This window comes from Puntigrus tetrazona, chromosome 18 (assembly GCF_018831695.1).
Source record: "Puntigrus tetrazona isolate hp1 chromosome 18, ASM1883169v1, whole genome shotgun sequence".
NCBI classification, from domain to species: Eukaryota; Metazoa; Chordata; class Actinopteri; order Cypriniformes; family Cyprinidae; genus Puntigrus; species Puntigrus tetrazona.
The window spans coordinates 26,390,120-26,409,628 of record NC_056716.1 but is presented as its reverse complement, the minus strand read 5'-3'; the positions used below and the strand labels follow the sequence as shown (position 1 = coordinate 26,409,628).

The 19,509-nt window shown below is 37.3% G+C and overlaps 1 long non-coding RNA gene and 1 pseudogene across 1 annotated transcript; both read right to left on the bottom strand.

The window, feature by feature from the left end:
- Window positions 1–766: 766 nt before the first annotated feature.
- LOC122323030 lies at window positions 767–1,840 on the bottom strand. Its single transcript, XR_006246935.1, has 3 exons — window positions 1,800–1,840; window positions 1,113–1,413; window positions 767–786 (listed from the first exon to the last, which is right to left on the bottom strand). It is a non-coding gene; the product is annotated as an uncharacterized LOC122323030 (long non-coding RNA).
- Window positions 1,841–4,162: 2,322 nt separating this feature from the next.
- LOC122362788 lies at window positions 4,163–14,729 on the bottom strand (annotated as a pseudogene).
- Between the last annotated feature and the right edge of the window lie 4,780 nt (window positions 14,730–19,509).

Sequence of the window (19,509 nt, the reverse complement as noted above, 5' to 3'; positions counted from 1 at the left end):
GTTTATGTTTAGGGGAAAGCGTGCGTTGTGATACTCTCTAAAATGGTGGAAGACAACTTGGGGGAGAAGAACGTTTGAGTAAATTATGTTATTATGTATTCTCGCAAAACTTAAGTTAAGCTAATGATGTCACATCCTGTATTTACTGCGTTTCTGGATCATTTCAGTTGTGTTGCTGTCTATGGAGTATCAGATGGCTCTGGTTTATTCAAAATATCTTCATTTGTATTCCGATGAACGAAGGTCTAACAGGTTTGGAACAACATGAGGATGAGTAATTAATGACAGAATTTTTATTTGGAGTGAACTAAACTTTTATTTATGCCAAAGAAACATTGTTCCACAATAACAGGTTTTCACAAAGTGGTGTACTTTTATACAAACTGATCATTTATTAATGAGAAATATTCAGTTCACATTTTATTGTATAACTAGAAAAAAAGGTCAGAAGTAGAGGTGGAAAAGGCTCTCGTAGCAGGTGGTGACAGGAAGTGAAGGAAGAGGACAGAGGGACAATGAATGCAGGTTCAGTTTAACTACAGCATTGTCCTTCATCCCTGACATGTAGACCTCGTTATGCAGAATGGTGCCTGGCCAATTAAAGTGGTCTTCTCTATTGCTCTGATAGGGCCCCTTCTTTGAGAGTCCACACAGAAAGATGTCACCATGGTTTCAGAGTTATTCCCACCAATTACAACCAATTGACTATTGGCAGCACCCAGGAAGTGCAGGATGGGGAGGTCTGCACTGGAGCGGGTTAGTGTGAGAGCAGTTCACACCAGCAATCTGAGAGGAAGAGAAATAATTGTGGCAAAGAGAAGGACAGGTTAAAGTCAGCATGAAATAGAAATTCACCCTGTGTATTTTTTAAATGCGTCTCATTGATCTTGTAAATTATTTGCCCATGCATATGACTTCTCTCTGGAGTTGCCTGCTGGAAGTTTCACTTGAATGTACGTCACAATACTTCAAAGCCAGAGGCTAATAGTCAACCTTGAGCAACCTTATATCTTGAGCAAAAACTTATTGGCAACCTTTTGTCTGAACCTACAACCTTTGAGTTACCACCTCAGATCACTAGGCTCACTAGGCTATATCAAACCAAACTGTACCTTGTGTAGTATCGTAACGCAGCACAAGTTTTTCTCCAGTTCTCTGGATGTTTCCCAGTACATAGAGGCAGTGTCCCAGGCTGGTTGTGAGTGGGGAATCATGGGAAAGGGACAGGCTGAACTGGAAGTCTGTCAGAGGAAGAGATGAAACAAATTCCCAGGCGTCTATCCATGGATCGTACCTCTCCACAGCAGTGTAGACGCCTGTACTGGAGTCGGGAGTCACAAGGGAATCCAGATACCAGCCACCCACAGCAAAGATTCTCCCTTCACAAACAGCTGCACTGAAGTGACGCCTGTGCTGAGAGGGATCATAGACAGTCACATGTGAACTTTGGCCTTTATTCTTGGATATCTGGTATCTGATTTTTTTGCAAATGAGACCTTAAAGAACAATATGTTCTAGGCAGGAATCTATGCATGCTGGGTTATACTATTATAGGACATCAAGTTGGAACATAATGAACTGGTTTGTTACTAATCAAAGGTGGTCTACAAGACACAAGACCCAACCAGCTTGACCAAGATGGTCTTGCAGCACAGTTAGATGCCCACCTTCTTGTAATTCAGCTGGTCATCTATTTAAACCATCTTGAACCAGATAATGACCAGGTTGAACCCTTAAGAGTAAATGAGTATATTTACTATCATTGGCAAGGATATTAACTTTTATTCTAATGTTCATACCTTAATCAGAGGAGCTGTTGATACCCATTGATTGGTAAAAGGGTTGCCAAGCGGAAGGAAGCCATCTTGAACTCATAACCCTTCTTTTACACGATGTCTATAGCCCCTATGAGATAGAGGTAATTATAGAGAACCGCTGTGGTGAAGCACCACTTATCTGCATAAAAAGGAAGATCTGTCAGAGAACTCCATTTAACATAATCTCCATCTTCCTCTAGCCTGAAGAGCTTTCTAGCAACATCTGTTTCCGGATCATTCCTTGAGGTTAAGTTCTCCTTCCTCAAGCAGCATAAGTGTAGACTTCCCTTTGACCTTAATCTGAGAATCTCTGCTTTAAGGTGTGGATCCAAGCCCTTGCTCAGGTGTGGATATTCCAGTAGGTACTTGCTCAGGTAGGTTAGCACAGTCTGTTGGAGCTCCTCACTGCAGAGTTCCTCAGCCAGCTGTAGATAGCCCAAGCAGGTGCACTCCGTTAGGGTCTGAGAGAGGGCTATCAGTAGACGATCAGTGAATCCCGAAGCAAGCAGGTAGGTGCTCACCTGTAGGTGCTCCACAAACAAGTCTTCAGGAACACAGAACCGCTGTAGGAAGCAGAATTGTAGAAGGTTGTGGAAGACTGGAGAGGGAACATGTTCAAGGTGCACCAGCTGTTCAGATGTCTCTCATGCAGGAGTGGGAAAGAGCCTTAAAATACTCGCTGCAGTCTGCAAGTTTCTCCAGATCCACCTGGAAGTAAATGCCAATAGGCATGCCATCATGTGTTTGTGGGTCAAGGTTCTGTGGTTAATGTGTATGCCCTTGTAGATACTCACTTGGAAAGTATGCGTGCTGGTTTGCACCATTACCATTGGTCCATTGCTCTGTTGTTGATAGGTCCTGTACTCTTGATTTGTTCTCCAGACTTCTGACTGTAGGTTATCAGACTCCTCTTGGACAGTGTCAGAAACTGCCTCTCTGAACTGAATCCAGTTTAAACTTCTTTTCAGCCATGTGCAAAGGTACATTAATGCCATGACTATAACCTGCCATAGATTAGCCATGTTCCCATTTAGGTAGAATACTCTAGTACTTGTACGACTTAAAGGTTTCATACGCCCTTTCAGCTGCAATATGAATGCAGTTAAAATGCTGCATTTAGACTGTCTTTTTAAAAAAATCCTGACTCACAATCTCAGCCAAGGCCATGTCATTCCATGGTGGATGCAGGATAAACCCAGCCTGTTGTTTTGGTAGATCATGCACGGTTGTTTTCAAGGCTCAATATGGCGCCTGTGTGCCAGAGCAATCGCAGTAGAGCTATTTTGGTGTATCGCTGGAGCAGGAAACAAAATATGGTGGGCCCTTCTGTTCAGTCTACTGAATCACACACTTGAACCATGTTGGGAACTGATGATGCTTAACTAATATACTTTATACGGAACTCTGTTTAAAACATGTACAGTAGTAGTGTTTTGAATAGTGCATTAGCTTACATAAAATATATTGTAAAAATGACACATTATGGCAGAAATGTTTCAACCAAACATCTAAAAATATCTACATATCTTTATGACACCATTGCTTGGAATGGAATCAAAACCCTTGTGCTGTAAAAGCTCAGATCTTTAACTTCAAAAAAAAAAAAAAATCAAATATAACATTCACACCAAAGTCAGCATGATTTTTTTAATGAGCAAAATTAATGGATCCCTGCACAGCAAATGAGTAAAAGGAAACATACCAGGGACAAGTTTACAGTATAACTTAAAGCAAAAACTCAAAGCATTGCCAAAGCAATTATAGAAGTTAACATTGGTTTTAACAGTGCCATTGCTTCTCAACTCAATATTTAAAAATCAGATTCAATACCAACAATGATGTTGGGAGCATGTTAAAGTGGCCCAGCCTAAAATGTTCATGGTCCCCCAATGTTTCTTTTGTTCCTTAACTTGCTACAACATACGAGAAAGAAAGCATTGTGAAAATGATTTGGGACAAATACAGGAGCATCGATTTGGCCATTCAGAATCCTCCAATATGATTCCAAAAATGTACCATGATGTAAGATGATCCCACTGATTCACTGTATAACGCTACTCTCCTTCATTTGTATTGTTTTTCTTCAGGAATCATTCAGAGAAGCTTTTACCATTTGGTTGAACAAAACACAGTATACTTGCTTTGGACAAATAAAAAATATAAATTAACATAAAACAATTAAAACAGAAAACCAAATCAGCAGTTACATAAAATCAATTTATGTTGGGACAAAGGCATTTGACAGTTTAGTAATTAAACTTCTGTTCTTGAGGTTGCGTTTTTTTTATGTTCAGTACAGACCATATTCAAACCTATATACAAATGCATACAAGACAGCTTTATGGTGTAGACAATAGTTATTGCTACATATAAATATGGCAGAGCAGAGACTGGTCAAATCCCAAGTAAAACACAACATACATAGCTCAAGACATTATTTGCGAAGGTCAAATGCCATTAAAATCATAAAGAAAGAGTAGTTTATGTGCCATTCAACTAATTGACTCCTGAGTTTAAAGAAGACGTGCAATATTTTTCACAGTATGTAAATATAGGCAGGATGCAATCATTTTGCAATGTTTAAAACTCTGGGGAGGAAAATTAAACAGTTAAACAGCTTTTTGTTTTCAGATGAAAATACAAAAGAAATTCAGTATTTGAAACTAAAACAGAAAAATTTATAGACATAACTGGACCCTGTGGTTTACACAGTAATTATGATGGATGGATTGATTCTTAATAGAATTAATAGATAATGTTGACCACACGCAAGTTAGATAAAAAGTAAACACATTAAATAATGCAGTTACATTATTATAAATAAACTGACAGTTCGTTTTGTACAATCAAGAGGTACGAACAGTACATGAAATGTATCTAGGTCACAAAATACTATCCTAACAGTTGCAGATTTTTTGCAACTTTTCACCTTCTAAGTTTTTGGTAGGGACAAGAACAACTATAAAGCCCAACAAAATGTGACTTTAAGGCAGGGTATCTTTGGATGTTTCATTACCTAAAATTAATGTTCCCCAGGATGAACCATTCTTCAGCATTCTTAATTGTTTTGTACTGTGCCCTTTCTTGAATGTTCTTTTTAAATCAATATCAGAAACAATAGGTGATGTAAAATGATATCCTCAAGCACAATTTAGGAAAAAAAGCCTCTTCTGTTTGAAGTATGTGTCAAACCTGTGCTGTGCATAATCCTGGGAAAAAACAAAACAAAAATAAATTAAACAGAAATTGGTGATAATATAGCTTTTCTGTTTGACGTGTCTTCAAATCAGTGATGAACAGAGGGGGTTTGTTCTGTATACATACTTATGTTTACTGTACACATGACTGTGATGCTGTATGAGCGCTCTCAGAATTTGATATTACTCAATTGTCTTTGAATATTTCACAGACAGTGTACTACAAACTTTATATGAATGTATAAATTCATATTTATATTTTAGGTGCTGTACTAGCCACAACTGACATGACTCAAAAGTTAATTAACAAGTTATCAAGTAACAATTGTAATACAATGACAGTCCTAAAAATCATCATAGAAATATCAGACAAATGTTTGTAAGGGTTATAATTTTTGTGTGTGCGTGTTGGATACATAATGTTTTTGTTTACCATATATCCAAACTCGATTTTGGAGATCTTGGCTTGAATAATGGACCACAAGCCCCAGAGGAAATGAGAAGCAAAGGCAAACCTGTTTGTGTGCATGTGGTTTTGAAACAAACAGATAAAAGGGTTACTAGGTAAAGGTGGAAATACACCAAATGGTACACAGTGGTGCTTTTCCCATGTTATGTCAATAAAGTCTGATAGTTAATAGGATTCATACCTATTTGCCTCAATGATAATGTCCTCTTCTATCCTGGCTTGGTCTGCAGGTGCAATGCCCCCTTTTCTGACAGATAGTGTCTGATAAAATGTAACTGAAAAACAAACCACAAACACACGCCAGAATAATATCTGTAAGAATATCCACTTTGTTTTGATATTTAAAAACATTACTGTGCCCTGCCCCATGACAAAATTGTACTAATTCCTAATAATAAGTCATTTTAAATGCCGTTTAATATTAACAACATATGCTGCTGTGCTGACCTCTATATGTTATACTGATAACCTTTGACACACTTTTTGTCACACCAGTTCCAAAACTTTCCACTAGATGGAAACAAAACTACATGTACATTATATCCAACACAAATGATCTTTCAACTGACAAAGCATTTGTCATCAATTTATTAAACAAATACCAAATTAATGTAAAATATAGCGTATGATGATGCTATGTTGCATCTGGATAAGAAAAAAATTCTTAAACTACTGTTAATCTGGCAGATCAGACGGTTTCAGGTTTTATGTACACATTTGTATCACCATCGTTTATTCTTTAATATATTGGATAACATTACATTTTAAAGATGGAATTAGTGAACATAGTAGTGAATTTTAAATAATTTTACTTCATGTCTGAATAGGGTTGACAATACTGCTTGAATTTACAATCATATTATTGTGATGTCAATTTTACTTTGCACGCTTTTTGTCTTTGCCTTATTTGGATTTGTACAACACAATATCCAAATAAACTGAAATGTTATTTTTCAGTTGATCATTTATAAATTTAATTTTTATCTTGTCTCGACCATTAATGATAAGCTGTAGTGAGTGGGTGAGCAGTCTGTGACTCACCTGCTGTTGTCTGTTGGGATAGTTCTCCACCTTTGCCTTGTAAAAGGGCCACTGGTCATACGTGTAGTCATATATCCATTCACAGAAATGATTTCCAAAATCAAAGCCTCTGCCAAAAGAATAGGTTTTCAGAGCTGCATTTATTATAAACCATACAATGACAAGCGCATGTAGCATGTTATATAAGGTAGTTTTACCTATAGTTATAGCTGCTGTATTCAAAATCAATAAGCATTAGTTTGTCAGATGAATTCTCTCGTCCATCCAGCAGGAGGATATTGCCTGAAGAACAAAGTATTATTTTGTAGGTGAAAGGGCAGATATGTTACAATATTGTGCAACACAACAGTGACTGAGCAGAACCGTATCAGATCACCAGATTAGACAGCTGGCAGGGCTCTGGTATGCGTGTACGAATGTGAATGCGATATCTTTTACCTCCTGTACGCCATTATGGCAGAACACAACTGGAGAGGGAGTAGCTGCCAGCAGTGACCTGACAGACAGAACCGGCGTGTGATTAAGTGCTGCTTCATCACATCGCTCTTATAAACCGGCTTTTAAAATCATTGTTTATTGTTCAAAAGCCCACTGAACAAAAAGTGCAGAAAAAGACAGGAACACACAGAGCAGTAGAAAAGCATTTCATTTAGAGAAAAGTTACACAATCGTGTGTGTGTGTGTGTGATTGACCAAGCAAGCTGAGTATGCACAGAATGCAGCTTCCTGTAAGTGTGCCTAATCAGTAATGCCTGAACTGGGCTAAGGGTGTTAGCATACAAACACACTTACAGTTTTGTAGTCAGTAAGATTTTTGAAAGAAAAAAAAATTGTATTGTATTGTATTTAGCAAAAATACATTAAATTGATCAAAAGTGACAGCAAAGACAATGTTATTCCTTTGAGCTTTCTATTCATTGAATAGTCCTGAAAATAAAAAGACTGAATCCTTGGCCATTAGCTTTCAACTTTGAAATCTTTCTCACCTCAGATTCTCCAGTTCTGCAGGAAGATCATACTTCAATAGCTTGTTAAATTTCTTTATGTGTGTCAGCGCACAAATTTAATCGTTTTGACTTGTTCCATATACCTGTTCAGAAGAACGAACAGTAATTTTAACACTTATGCAAGTAGAAATAAACACAGCACACATGATAAACCACCATGTTTTGATTGACTGTTTCCAGGTACGATTAGTGATCTGCATGTTCTGGGATAGAAGCATGTATTAAAAAAAGGTAGTGATTGTTTCTATAACCGCAGGAATGCAGTCAGAAGACAGTGTGAGACTTTTACCGGTCAATGGTTCCAAACAGCCATTTGGGTTCCTTGTTGAATGGCATCTCCATCCCATGGAATCGTGCCACTTTACTGGCTATTTCAGCTGAGATCTCTGGGAACCCTAACTGCTCCGTACGCAAGCGATCACTCTGTGGACAGAATTAAAAGCTCAGATCATCACTTTTAGATTATGCATACAGAAATATGGAATGATAAATATTTGATCTACTTTTAAGGCATGCAAATCTCTTTAAAGGTTTAATTTTAAAACATGCATATAGAATCTGGGATTTTGGTTTAAGACTCACAGGCAAGTACTGCTCTAGACGCCCTTCTGGGAAAATGCCATAGAGATGTGGGCCCAACTCTCTCTCTGCTAAAATGGCAAACATCACACTTTCCAAAACAAGAGAATCCACTCCCTGCGTGTGAACAGAGAGACAGATGCATATGAGCAAACATGCATAACGCAATCACATACGACATCAGGGACAGCACTGGGCAATAAATAAGATTAGACTCTTATCAGCTTATGCAACAGCATATATGGTCTACTTAATGTATGATGTGGTCAGGTTGGCACACCTGTAGAATGGCCCCGTAGATCCGGGAGCAGAACTTGTCGAGGTTCGACTTCGGTGGGCTGAACGTCGCTGCCGGGTAAACTGCACATGTACAGCAGGTTACTGAGTCCTCCGCTGCACAAACAAAAGAAGCAGTATTGTTTATATTTCTATGTATACGTAATGCATGTGTGTGTGTTGAATACTTTTGCTCATCAAAGCTGTATTTATTTGATCAATTTATGTTGATCAATATTGTTTATTGTTTTCCTATTTTAATATACTTTATTAAAATATACTATATTAAGTATCATTCACTTTACTGCACACATGAAATCATTCTAATCATTAATTATCAGAGCTGAAAATGTGCTGCTTAATATTTTTTGCAACCTGTGATTATATATTTTTAATTCGCTGAGGAATTAAACATTAAAATGAACAGAATCTTACATTCTTTAATATCTTTTTATCTATTCAGCACATCTTTGCTGAATAAAATTATACATTTCTTTAAAATTATATTAAAGACAATAGTATATTATATATTATAACACAAAATGTATATTCTCAATAAACGCTGCTCTTTTTAACTTTTTATTCATGTTTCCAGCACTGCTTACAAATCAGCATGATTTATCAGAACGATTCCTGAAGGACAATGTGATTCTGAAGACAGGATTAATGTAACTTTTTTCAGCTTTGCTTCACAGGAATAAATTGTATTTTAAAAGTACATTAAAATAAAGAAATTTTTTAGCAAAATTAAGGTTTACAGTTTAGAAACCATTAAATGTCTTACTGATGCCATCATTTTCGCATTAAGTATTGTTTTTTAGTATAATAAATACAAGTCAACATATAAAGTGGATCAAAAAAAGTTCTTAAGACAACTTTGATGCACGGTTTTGGTCCACTTCTCATGTTGACTAGTGTTAATTGTAATCATTTTGAGATTTAAAGTTCTTAACAGTTTGCTTACCTGACTATTTTGATCTGAAAGTCATGCTCCGATATAGCCTTCCATGATCCGGATAGAAAGTCGCGGCACCAGCTGAACGCCCTCCTCCTGGTCTCCCGGTCCACATCCACGTTCCGCCGTCCTGATGGGACTCCGCTTCAGAGTCATCGTCTCCGTTCACACCGCGGGGACTGGCGGATCTCGCATGTCTCTCCTCGGCCGCCATCAGCGAGTCTCCGCCAGCAGGTCTGTCTGAATCCGCGTCATCATCCACGCATCTGCCTGCACTTCCAGCTCCATCACTCATGCACTTCACCGTTTGGCCGGAATTCATGATCTGATCTTACGCGCTAGAAAACCAGTTCTCCTTAAAAGAGTAAAATAACTCAACCGCTACAAGTAAGCACGCCTATGCGCCTCAGAAGCAGCGCCAATTAAACGTGAATAAACGCAAATGCACCACTATCACGCGCGCACAATGGTATAATCGCTCGCGATGACAGAACACCGTTTACGGAGAGAGAAAAGACAGCTGGATTAAAGATATGACTAGCTATTCTTTCCACATGACCTTTGCTTAACTGTTACATTAAATTTTACAAACTGTAAAGGTTAATTAAACATCTTCCCACTTCAACTTCTATTACTTCCTCGTGAAGTAACCGCTTGCGTTGTCGCCGCAGACCGACTTAAGAAGATTGACGTTCGTTTTAACCAATCAGAATAAGATAGCGCGGCACGCAACGCGTTTCTAGAACCGCCCCTTTAACGCAAGAACGCTGATTGGTCAGTTCTATTACGACTACAATGAGTACTGGGAAATGTAGTTAGGTTAGCACTAAAAAGTAAAATGTTGCGGTAAAATCTATTAAATAGTTAATTGAAGTAACATAACGGTAAAACATATACTATAGAATATGCAGTTCCCCTTTAAATATATTAAATATAAAAATGTGCCTTTTGAGGAAGAATATAATTAAAATGTTAAAACACTTTTTAAATGTGTGCGTTTTATTTTTAAACATATTTATTTTTATCACAGTGTAGTTTTGTATTGTGTACTGTTTAGTAATGTTTACATTTTTTTAGTTTGATGTGTATTAGTGTGAAAGTATTTGTGTGGTTAGTACTCAGTTAGGAGGACAGATAGATGCATTTCCATCTGAAATTGTAGGCAGTAAAGCAATGAGTCTCTCAAGCTCTCCCTGTCTTTCTCACACACAAACACACATCTACGCCAACCATAAAAACGCTTTGTCAGCAAATATTTCTGTCTATACAGGAAACCCTTCACAAATTAAAACGACTACATTTGACTGTACACTGTTGATTACTTCGAGGTTAAAGACAGTTATCGAGCTGAACAGTTTCCTTCAGGACAGAAAGAGGTTATTTGTTCAACTGCCATGCCAGGACAGCATCACTCGTTTGCTGATATGAGCACGCTTGATAATTAATCTTGTAATAAACCAGGATCTGCATGCATAATCTTCGTATTAACAGCGTGTTACCTGCTTTCTAGTACTTGAACGTTTATTCTACATTATGGTTGATTTGAGCCGCTTGCTTGAGTACTTGCGTTGCACATGGTCTCGGTTTTAAGAATGAAAAGCGCACATATTGTGAGTGCGACGAGCCAAGTCAATTTTTCGCCAGATTTCATTACTTGAACTGAACAGGTTCTGCTCACGAAGGTGTCGCAAGCCTACGTAAAGTTTCCGACGGGATGATTATTGAGCAGTTGACCAGCCATCAACTGTTTCTAAAGAGACGCGCGTTTGAGTCTCTTTCGATATAAAGCAAGCGGCTCAAAATTACTCTATAAGCCGAGATCGCGTTTACCTATGTCTAATGTCTTACATTGTTTTGAGCATTGCTAAATAATGCAAAAAGACATGAATGAATATGATAGGGAAAACAACTTATCTCTTTAGCTCCAGAAACATTAGTTTTATTATTTTATTTTATTATTTTATTATCACATTATTATTTCATTTTTATTAAAAATAAAGATGATAAAGATGATTTCAAGTATGTTATAATGAGATATTTGATATACTGTTTTTTCTTTTCTGCAAAATGTAGCAATGTTCATTATGTACAATGAAGTCTATAAACTGCCCATTCTTATATTCATTGCTAGAGGTCATGCAGTGAAAGAAGTGTAATAATGGGGAGACATGACTGCATTTTTCATGAAATATTTAATAGAATATTGAAATACGGTTTTCTCTCACTTATGTCTCTCTCAAATTGCATAATACAGCTAGTGACAGAGTCTCTTATATGAGCATATGTATGAATTAATGTCTGTTATTAACAGAAGTCACATGCATCTGAAATTTTTCTGAGATGTTGATTTATGACATACACAAAAAATGATTTATAAATATTAATGACAACATATGATCACACTTCATAAGAGTGTCAATAAATTACTTCTTTGTCATCATTTCTTGAAGAAACAATTATCAAATATATGTTATGGATATTTAAATGAAGCTTTATATTTTATGCAAAAGTACAATCTAAATCTCTGTATTACTTTGCAGTATTTTTTCTGCGACTAGTATTATTTCTAGTTATTAATGATTCAATCATTTCATTCTTCGTGTATTTTTTACCATAAATGTACATTTTCAGTCTTGTCACATTTAATATTTGTATATACTAATGGCGCATATGATTTAGGTGTATATGAATCTTCTTTCTCAATATTTTGTTTATTCATTATCATGTTTGAAAAATAAAAGGATAAGAACGGCAAACGAAATTATAAATGGCAACTATTAATATTTGCTTTACGATCGTTTTATTAAATAACACATAAAACGTGATCACATTCCTTGTGTTGATAAAATTGAAGTCCACACAAAAAATAAATGGTAACATAAATACCTTTTACATTTGCTGAACAGAAAGACACCAATAAATAAAATTGGAATAATCCGTCTATTCGATCAATCGAGACAGTCTTCTTACGGTTACCCAGCTTGCAGGCCGTTTAACGCCGATTGGCATTTCAGTCGTCGTTTCTAGCTTTCTGCATCTACGGTACGCCTTGCACTCCTTCACGCTATCAGACGCGATTCACGCCAGTGCGCACTGTTCATCAGCAGCTGACAGCATCGGAGGTTTGAGGCCCCATGGGCGTCAGCGTCGGTGCAGCCGAAAGAGGAGAACAAATGAGCTCATCTTTAACATCTGCTTCATGCGGGATGATTACTGCACTGCAGTCTTCAGCTTGAAAGTCACGACAGGTGAGCTTCTTCTCCACCCCTTCTTCGAGACACGCAGGCTTCTCCGAGGGGCTTCATGTTTTTTACAGATACGAGATCGTTCGCGCCAGCAGTCGCGTATCAGCCCCGAGACGCATCAGCATCATCAGGCCCGCAGTGCGATTATCATCCTTTGCAAAGCGTTGATGTGATCAACACAACGTTTCGTCGTCGTTTCTTCATTATTTTTTCAAGCACTACTTAATGTGTATGTAAATATCCGACGCAGAATGAAGGACAGACGATTTTCTTCTTTTTTTCGGCATGTCATTGCTCGACGCATTTCGAGATAGTTGGCATATACTGGAAAAGTTCATCTCGTTGTGATTATACCGCATTTCCAAAATTTTGATCAACAGTATCGTCTTCATACCGCGTAATATATAAAGCGTGCGATACTAATGAACAGGGGCATTATTGTAAAACATGATGCTTGTAATCGCACACATTGGTATTACCGTAGTAGAACATTCGTGGGTGATTGCAGCCATTCTCTTTGGGTCAATTGTGCTCTCAAGTAGTTGAAATGGATTTTTTTCGTTGTTGATGTACACTAACAGAATAGTATTACATTCAACTATAGAAATTGCTATTTCTATTAAAGAAAGCTATTTAATTCGATCTAAATTCTTCTAATATATAAAGTCAGGTTGAGACATATTAAATCATATGTTTAACTGTATAAATTCTGTTATTTAGATGTTACTGCATGTTTACTCTAGGTTATTTGACAAACACACCAGTTGTGCGGGGTGTTTTTTCTGCTGTTGTCTTCATATACATGTTGACAGGTTTATTTATTCATTGTGAACAGATTTTGGAGCAATTTAGTGTTATATCACTTCGTCATCAGAGTCGATGCAGTAATGAAATGCCAGAATTTAGTGGTACAACATCTAAAAACATCACAAAAAGATCAACAGGTATCACGGCCCGCCATCACCATGTCGCCGACCGAAAATGTAAAAAGCTAAACAAACCCAAGATACATATTCTTTCCTCTGCCTTGACAAATGTTTTTCATCAAATCAGCAGATAAATCGTGAATAGGAACGAAGATAGTTTTAGCAAAGCAGTTTTAGCGCGAAACATGTTGTATGTTTCAAATATGATTTTATTGTAAGACAACGAGACGGCGCCTTCGGATAACCGAGAATAATGATTTTTTATTGTTAACTACCTTTAAAACGTAATATTTTAAATGATTAAAATATTTTCTTCATTTGTTATAACGAGCTGTTGGTTTTTATATACTGTTTTATTAAATTACCAAAGCAAAATATTGTGCGCGACCGCAGCGAAATATGTTTAGATTCAATCATTTTTGAAGTGAAATTGAGACAAACATTTTCGCATGCCGGTCTGTTTTCTGTCGTTGTGTCGTATCAATATTTTTATTTCGAAATGGTGATGTTTGGTAAATAGCGTTCAGTTTTGGCAAAGCTTATCATCTCACCTTGACAGTCGTTGTGAGCCAGTGCAAAACAATCAGAACATCCTGCTTCCAGCAGAATGAATCAAAGAGTTTATGGTCGCCATCACCGATGCGTGATGATCTTCAAACATGTCGTCACGCTGGAACAGGCCAGGTGCAAAGCAGCAGCTTGACAGCTTAAAAACACCAGAGCGTATTGTTGTCAGTTCACACATCCTTGCCTTCTTTCAGCCGTTCTTTCTGATTCCGCATTTTCGTATTCATCGCTTACTTCGTCAGACTTGTGGCTCAGACGTGCTCCGCCTCCTGAGAACTCGCCATTTCAAAGTAGAATATCGGCGCCGTTTTTTATCGTTCAGGATGAGCACTAACGAAGAACAAATCTTCGTGTCTCTCTTCATTCGGTGATCGCCGAGCAGCTACCGGCATGAGCGTAGTTTGCGTATTTCGCCTCGTTTGCATAAGGCCTCTGGCTCGTTTGCGCATGACCACAAACAAAAATGGCGCGTGCCCTCTATTAAACGAATGCTTTTTTACCTCAAAATTACCTGAACATTTTTTGGAGAGCACTGATAAACAACGAGCAACTCGCGGTAATCGCATAATGCTAAGCTCATTGTTTCACGCCGATTCGAACGTAAACACGCATCTGGTTGTTGTTTATGAGATACCTTCAGAATCCACCATCGTATAGTGAGACAAATTGTCGAATAAAGTCGTTGTTTTCTTTTCTTTGCATTGGCCAATAAGTATCCTTCCAGAGCGTCACTTCGGGATTGTCATTACGATGCTTCGACATTATCGCAGGCAGTTTTGTTGTCGAGACGGTCATAGATTCGCCGAAAATATCTTACTCTGCGTTCTTCGAAAACAAACGGCCCGTTAGAAGTTTGGACATGCAGGGTGAGTAATTCACGATAGGATTATTGCTTCATGCGAATTCAATGAAATGTTCAGCGAGACGAGGTGGTCATATTCTTTTTAAAGTAATACAAACAGTGTAGGCCTAGTGTAGATGCATACAGAAAATAGCAAAACATAGTTTAATGGGCTTCTTAAAATATATGTAGATATTGCATTGCTTGACTAATACTAAAATTGTGAAAAAAATGTGAAGTTAGTATAAGAAGGGATTTTCTCATTTTCATACGTGTGTGTTGAATTGGCGGCATGATTTTTCTGATCAGGGGAGCACAGTGGTTTCGTGTGTGTGTGTGTGTGATGACATGCATAGTCAGCCAGTACTTGTACGCACTGCGGCCCATTGACGACGCCTTCATAAAATTAAAAGACTTCAGTCAGTAGCTGTATGACATAAAGAGACGAGCATAACACACAAACATAGCACGCGTGAAATACACGCATGTAAAGTGTTTTCGTTGTTTATGAAATTATTGCGCCCCTTTGAATACAGAACATTATAATGTTGATGTAATAGCCGGAGAGCTTTCTTCCACCATACTTTATGATTGAGAGTAAATATGCTTAGTTTAATTAAAATAAATGTTGGATGTGAATGCCAGCTAATAAAGATAAATCTTTGTGTTAAGATTTCGTGGACTATACGTGTTGTTTTCGGAGCCATTTTTGTGTTGCATACATAAATATTGGAACACATGAGTTATTGTCGCAAGTCATATATGACAGATGAGATAGTGTTTGGTGACTCATCGTATTCATCAGTAGCCAATAAGAATATTGATTGCGGTAAAATAACTAACTGTTTCAGCAGCCAGTGAGTCAACATACATACTTCATTCTCCAAAATGAGTAGTGTATTGGGAGTGGATTTCGTTTGTGTTAAATACGCCGCGTTCTTAAAAATGCTTTGAAGTTACGAATCGTTACATAATACCTTTGAATTTGGTGTAGTATACTGATTGAAATTGATACCTCAGTACTCGCAATACATATTACCATATTTAATAACAAATGCGGCACTGACTAATCAGAGTCAGGTAGCCTAGAGATCTGTGTTCTAAATATATCTTCCAACATGTTACTATCATCTTTCATTCCGTTGGCTTGGGTTGTCTTTACCGCGACATCTACCTTTTTCATTCTTCCTTCTCTCCTCCACATTTATCAGCCTTCACGTTTCTTCATTCTTTCCTCACACGCAGCACATTAGTCAATGATGTTGGTTTCGTGTTTTGTCATGTGTCTCATCGTTCATTTCTACTGGAGATAGCAAGTAAGAAATGTGCCATTTATGATATCACAATTGTTGTTTTACGAGAACAGCGAGTCAGCACAAAACATTACTGCAGATTAAGTTAAATGGCTGCAAAGGTGTGGGTGTGTGTGTGTATGTGTATAGCAGGTGTGAGTATCACATCACATTCAAATTCTGTTTACATAATATATGTGTATACTGTGTATACAGCAAATACAAACACTTGCATGTATATAGTTTAAGAAAATGTTTTTATATTGAATATATATATATATATATATATATATATATATATATATATATATATATATTCAATATAAAAATATTATATTATATATATATATATATATATATATATACATATATATATATATATATATATATAATAAATGTAGAAATACATGTTACGGCCGGTTTACAAATACATAACATAAGCAGATCATGCATATAAAAATATGTATATAATATATATTTTTAATGATTTAATTGTGCTTGATAATTAATGTGTGTGTATGTGTATATATAATATTTATTTATTTATTTATTTATTCACAGCAGTTACAGTAAAATACAATGCACGTTTGAAAGTAAGTTTGTAAGCCTAGTGTTATGGCTGACATTATTTGTAAAATCAAATATTTTGATTGTTAGGTCAGATTTCATGCATGTTATCTGACTTTCTTTCACCTGACTTTGTATTTGAATGGCTGAAGTAGTCAGCGCACGTAACAAAGTCCAGAAGTCACCATTGTTTGAAACAAACAGCCTCAAGTAGATGAGCGATTCAAAGTTGACACAAGCTCATCTTCGGTGGAAAGAAACAGCAGACAGCCGTGAGGTATCTTCACGTGTGTGCCCAGTGGCACTGTTAATATGTGACATCACTTGCATAGCGCAGCATTACAGCTACGATTGGACAGCGCATGTGATCTTCAGGCTCGAAATATGCTCCCCACCTTTTGTAATTGTGATTAACGGTTGAGCGCCAACTGAAGGCCAGAAGACCAGAGAGTTAAAAACGGGACTTTAGCAAGCAATCAAACATGAATATCGAGATGATCATCGGTAAGGAATCTCTGGGCCATCTTTCATATACAAGACATACATTAGCCATGGAGAGGTTAGAAGTTCGAGAAACAGGCAAGCTTTACTGATTAATTATGTAATAACATCTGTCTGGAGATACGGGACACACCAAATTAGTCGCTGCATTTACAGTTGCACGACTTGCCCATTTCACAGAGCCTTAATTGATTTAATAATAAGTTTCTTATCATCACAGAATACCACGTTATCAGAACATATACAACATTACAATGTTATAAACGCCAAGAGGTTTTTTACAATATTCATTAACATTATTGCAATATGCTTTTTGTATGCGTAAAACACCTTTTAATGTAAAATGACTTACTTCAAGTTATTTTCATTACAGTTAATATGTAGCCTGAATGTGCTTGTAGATGGCGCCCATCATTAGCACTTTCAGCAGATTCAGCTTCAGAACTCATTCATACTCATGAATCAGAGTCTCGGAACAATAGTCACGAGCGGTTCGAGCCCAGATACAGCTTCTTCAGTGAGTTTCCTCTGCATTGTTCGCGTCGTCATTACTTACGACCGTGAATGGAGACAGAGACTCGCCGTAGATCTGTTTATAGTTACCATACCACACAGACACACACTGGAAGGATTTCACAGTGGAGCGACTTAAATTCTCTGATACCAGTGACAGTCAGAAGCTCATTAAAACACACTAAAGAAAACACATTCATTGTTGTTTTTCCATGTGTGGACATTCCAGTACCACATGAGGGTTATTGATAGTCTGTGAATGGTGCCTGACTGTGATGGCAGCTTAACAATCTCGGGTTTAGAAAAGGCTTCCAGAAAGAGTGTTTCTAACCTCTGTCAACCTGCCATCCTGATCAGAGCACTACTTACAGGGATTTAAAAAGGAACGATTTCTACATGAGCATCTAATGACCCTCCCAAGGAGATGAAACACTGGAATAATCTCACACACATGAGAAAACCAGACAGTGATTGTGTGCTTTGAAGATGTTTTAATGAGCTCTGCTTGCATCAATGAAATATCAGAGGATTTAGAGGAACGTCGCTCCACTGGAGCAAGCCAGCCCCAGTGTGTGTGTGTGTAAGTGTGTGTATTTAGGTGATAAGACAACTATAACTAAACAGATCTACAGCAGGTCTCTGTCTCCATTCACAGTCCATACTCAGATCTAAAGTGTGGCTTGACAGCAGACGATGCAGGAGCTCCTGGGAGAAGCTGTGTTTCAGACCTAGAACCACCTGATATTAGTTACAGACTCACAGTGATTCATGAATTATGAATGAGTTCACAAAAACAGATCTAGCAGAAGTGCTAATGATGGAATACATCTACAAGCACATTCAGGTTTGCATATTAGCCTGTAGTAAGTGGCAAGATATTTAAAGTCAGTTTTACCTAATTAAAAGTGTTTTACATAATACATACAAAAAAACATAATGCAATGTGTTAGTAAGGATATTGTAAAAAAAAAACTCTCTTAAGTACATTTCACATTGTAGTGACAGCATATGTTCTGATAGCATATGTTCTGTGATGATAAGGAAGCATTATTATTAAATCAATTAAAATCTGTGAGGGAAATAGACAAGATCATTGACTGTAAGTCACAGCTTATAAAAAGATTTAGTGTGTCCTATCTCCAGACGGGATGTTATTCAAGATAATTAACAAAGATACACCTGTTTTAACTTCTAAACTTCCATAAACAGCCTTATTAATCTTGTATATGAAGGGATTATTTAGGATTCTCACTGGCGATCATCTCGATGACTCTTCATGTTTGATTGCTTACTAAAGTCCCGTTTTTACTTCCTAGTCTTCTAGGCCTAGTTGGTCATTTCCAAACCTGCTAATCACAATTACAAAAGGTGGGGCATGTTTCAGGCCCTGGGGGACACATATTGTCAATCATTGGTTGTTGCTATAGTAGCTGCGGGCTGTGCAAAGGGTGATGTCAAGCACCATTAACAGAACACCACTGAGACACACGGCAGGTTAAGTAGGAGAGGTCACCTCTGCAGCTGTCACCATGACAACCACATCCCACCAGAGATGGGCTTAATGTGCTGGAATCATGCACTATTCACGAGCTGGTTTGTTTTCAAACAATGGTGATTTCTGACTGTTGCATGCACTGATACTTCAATACATTCAAATGATAAAGTCAGATTAGAAAGAAAGCCAGATTAACATGCATGAAATTACAGTACAACAGT